The sequence below is a fragment of the Carassius gibelio genome, chromosome A6, assembly GCF_023724105.1.
Source record: "Carassius gibelio isolate Cgi1373 ecotype wild population from Czech Republic chromosome A6, carGib1.2-hapl.c, whole genome shotgun sequence".
NCBI classification, from domain to species: Eukaryota; Metazoa; Chordata; class Actinopteri; order Cypriniformes; family Cyprinidae; genus Carassius; species Carassius gibelio.
This window is the reverse complement of record NC_068376.1, coordinates 31,386,610-31,391,609: the sequence shown is the minus strand read 5'-3', so window position 1 is coordinate 31,391,609 and position 5,000 is coordinate 31,386,610.

Here is a 5,000-nt window from a genome sequence, read left to right as displayed (position 1 = left end):
TAAATCTGTGCCACAATGTGGAAGCAACCAGATTATTGACAATCAAGACTCTCCCCCTGTAGGATAGTTTGGGTAGCAGCCAATTCCAGCGAGACAATCGGGTGCATACTTTCTCCATAACACCCTCCCAGTTTAACTTCTGAAAGTCATCTGAACCAAAATGAAAACCCAAGATTTTTAACCCTGATTTACCCCAATCAAGCTTTCCTGGCAGTGATGGCAAACAATGTAGAGGATCTTGACCTGCCCAAAAAGCCTTACTTTTTGCCCAATTTACCTTTGCTGATGAAGCCTTCTCATATAGATTAAGGACTTCAGACAGAGCAGTAATATCTTGCCCACCACTAACCAACACAGTCACATCATCAGCATAAGCAGTAATAGAAACATTTGTATTCTGAATCACATTTGGTATTGAGAACCCACATACAATTTTTCTTAGATTAAAAAGTAGAGGTTCAATAGCAATACTGTACAACAAACCAGACAGCGGGCAACCTTGTCGTATTCCTCTTTGAACAGAAATTGGTTTACTCAAACCACCCCCAACTTTTACCATACATGAAGCACCAGCATAAAGGAGTTGTATCCAATTTAAAAAGCTTTCCCCAAAACCAAAAACTTTAAGTAAATTGAATAAGTAACCATGATCTACCCGATCAAAAGCTTTTTCCTGATCTAGGGCAACTAATCCAACTCCTAAATTAAATGTTTTACAAATATCTAAAATGTCTCTTACTAAAAACAAATTATCCATTATTGACCTATTTGGTATGCAATATGTCTGATCTTTATGCACTATTGTGTGTACGTATTTCTTTAACCTATTGGCAAGACATTTTGACAAAATCTTATATTCTGTGGTCAATAATGCAACAGGCCTCCAGTTCTTTAACAAAGATAGATCTCCCTTTTTAGGAAGCAAAGAAAGAACAGCACGGCGACATGTGACAGGCAAAAACCCATCTTTAAAACATTCACAGAAAACCTCATAGAGATCAACACCAAAAAGGTCCCAAAAATGTTTATAAAACTCTGATGTCAACCCATCAACACCAGGGGAACGTCCCGAGCTGAGCTGTGTAGCAGCAGATGTAAGTTCATCAAACATTAAAAAAGAGTCCAAGGCAGTCTTAGAATCAGAGTCCAATTTAGGAAGGCCTTTAAATAACTGTTCAGCACAGTCCAAATCACAATGTTCTGTGGTATATAGACAGGAGTAAAAATCCACTGCATGATGACGCATTTCTGCAATGTCAGTGGTGACCCTTCCATCAGGCAGACGGAGGCAGACCATTTGTTTCTGCTGTGCTACTGAACGTTCCAAGTTAAAAAAATACGCACTTGGGGCATCCATCTCATTTACTGCAATAAACCGAGACCTCACCAAGGCTCCTTTCACCCTTTCATTTAAAAAGGACCCCAACTCACTCTTTTTCTGTTGTAAACAGTAAGATAAACCAGGATCATGTCTATCTAACAAGTCTTTTTCTATTGAATCTATAGATCGTTCAAGAGTTTGAATAGCTTTCTTTATCATATTTGTGGAATTAACAGTATATTGCTGACAAAACATTCGTATTTGTGTTTTTCCAATCTCCCACCATTGTCTTAATTTTTCAAAAGTATGTTTCAACATTCCCAAAAAACTTCAAAATGTTTACAGAAATTAACATCTTGTAATAATTTGGCGTTAAAGTGCCAATATGAAGATTTCCTTGCAGACTTGGATAACACCAATGACATTAAAACCATATGATGGTCTGAAAACCCCACTGGGAAAAAAGAGCACTCAACAACCCGATTACTAAAACATTTAGATATATAAATTCTGTCCAAACGGGCAGCACTCACTCTATCATCAGATACTTTTAACCAAGTATATTGTCTGGCAGTATTATGTTTAATCCTCCACATATCTAACAGTTCAGCTTCTTTTACTATTTTAGACAAATAAATGGAAGATTGCATATGAGGTTCCTCAGAAGTTCGATCAATGGTAAAATTTTCTGTGCAATTCCAGTCTCCCCCAACTATCACATTATCATTGTTGTCATACTGTTTCAATATTCCACTTAAAATTTTAAAAAACCTAATTCTCTCATGTCCCACATTTGGTACATACACATTTATGAAACAAAAAGAAAAACCTTCAATTTCAACCTTCACTAAGACAAGACGACCTTTTATAACTTCTTCAGAACTTAAAATATTAACTCTAGTTTCTGGAGAAAAAAGAATCGCCACACCTGCACTAAGATTTGTCCCATGACTAAGTATTTGTTGCCCCTTCCAGCACATTTTCCAATCAGCTTCATTATCTACATCACTATGAGTTTCCTGAAGCAATACAACATTTAGTCTTTTTAGCTTTATGCTTTCTAATAGCAAATCACGTTTATGTCTATCCCTCCCACCATTAACATTAATGGAGCCTACCCTCAAACTAGCCATACATGTATTTGAAAGGAGAAAAGACAGACATAACAGAAAAAGAAAAGAAAAAGAAAAGAAACCCATGTGATGCATTCCTGATCAGTTTAAGAACTTTTTTTCCCTTTCCTACATTTTCTTATCACTGTAAGATGCTTCTTTAGTCGAAAACGCTTCTTTTCACTCAAAATATCAAAACCAACTGTTTTTTGAAAGACTGTGACAGATCTAACAAACTTGTCAATATCTGGGAAAAAATCTTTGACATTCACCTGTTTGCCAAAAGTATCATCCAAAAAGTGATTTATTTCCTCAAGGGGATATAAGGAGATTTCCTTTTGAAGATCTCCCTGTGAGCTCTCAATGTCAACTGAATCTGTATCATCAGACATGGCATCAATGCTATCATTGCCTGTACACTTTAATAACCCGCTCGGATTAATTTCATCAGATTCTTCATCATTATAGTTACTTTGCTCAATAACGCTATTTCCAGCTGTGGGGTTCTCAGCATTCCCGCTGCGAGTGACGTCACAAGCGCTGTGCTCAGCTGACTGTATCGGCACCGCAGACACTGGTTCAGAGATGACACGCGCTATTGTATCAGTATCTGACTGTAACCCAGAAGGACCTGCGATTTCATTATCACCTGGGATGATCACAACATCAACCTCCCCCTCTGAAACTATCGGTTTCGCTCCTCCATGCTCTTTGCGTGGACACGCAATCCGCTTATGCCCTACGTCACCACAAATAAAACATCTCAAATTACCAGTACTTGCATAAACCATATATGATCTCCCTTCATGTTTTACACGGAAAGAAACATCCAAAGTATTTTCTGGAGAGTCCAAAAACATGTACACTTGTCTTCTAAAAGACTGCACATGTTTTAAAGACGGATGTTTACAACCTAAAGAGATCGTTCTAAACTCGCTAGCAAATTTACCGAATCTCACTAATTCACGTTCCAACGCCTCATTAGAAATGAAAGGCGGAATATTTGAAATAATGATTTTGCTAGAAGGTGCATGAAGCGGAGTAACCTGCACAAGATTATCACGTATGACAATACCATTTTCAATCAACCTACAAGCAGCGTTTTTCTCTTTTACAAATACAACAACCGCTTTATTCATTCGGGAGGCATAAACAATGCTTTCAAACCCTACCTCATCTCCCACTGCCACGAGAACGTCCTCTACCATAACACCGTCATCAGGTACACACCGCACACCATGCTGCAGAGATAGAGGTGGCGTCTCAGGAGCAGGGGCGGGTCTACGTGGTGGCCAAGGGGGGCACCGGCCCCCCCTGAAATTTGATTGGCCACCCCAGGTGCCCCCCCTATAAGATGTCTTGTGATTGGTTCATTTTATGGCCAATCATTTTATAGACTCTACTGAAGTTCGCGAATCGCGATTCAAAGAAGTGCAGCCGCAGAGAAACAACCGCTCGTCGCGGACTTGGACTTTTAGTTTATCAAGTGTGGGAAGTCGAGACACTAGTGATGGGAAGTTCTGATCATTTTACCGACTTGAACTTTTGAGTCGCGTTCAGCAAAATGAACGAATCTTTTTCCGATTCATTTCGTTCATTTTACCAAAATGTAATTAAAATGTTACGTGTTACTTCCCCAACACATCTAGTACTTAAGCAAATGTTGATCACACTACAAACAATACAAAAATAAAATGCTATAAAGATACAGAAAAGATTAATGAATTCTTTACCTGGGTCTTCAGTCTGTGACTAACTCACCTCTTGTCTGACAAGTCTTCGGGTTCAAATCATTCCTTAATCACATGACAGCCACATACGCTATTTCTGACATTTTTGTCACTGTGTTTTTGTAACTGTTTCTTGAGGATCTGTGGTGTGTTATTATTGTATAAATAAATAAAACCTTGTTATAAATAAAATATTGATTAATTTGTCTTTTTGACTGTCTATCAGTAAAGAAATACTAGGCTATATAATAATATAATAATCCAAGTATTTATAGCCTAGTTAAATTTTTAATCCAATTCTGAGTTTGCTGGTATAACAATTGCTTAAATTGGTCTTATATATGTATAAGATGCTTGCTCAAAAAGGACATAATGACATAAATTAAAAGCAAATAACATTTTGAATCCTAAACAAGTAACACTACAGTTCTATAGTCTAATCTGAAGGGTGAACTCAAAAGAGAAAAACCTTCAAAGTGATGTCGCCGTCATAGAGACGACTCGTTCTTCCCTAGTCACATTAAAGATTCGAATCGTTCAAGAACGACACATCACAAAACACCAAACAAAGAGCTGGTAGGTAACCTTTATGTATGGTTTAATATGTTTGTATGATTTTCTCAGATCAATATTTTTACCCCGTCAGGCTTTGCTCGCGTTGGTCATGGTTGATTTCAATCGAATGTTCAGTCAACATTTAATAAAACACAATAAAAGTAAAATATGCTGGGCGCTTTCAAACAATAAACAGTCAAGGTTGATTTGCATATTTTGTATCAGTTTATTTTGTGACAGTGACCACATAGCAAGATTGCACCAAATGACAATATGCACAGA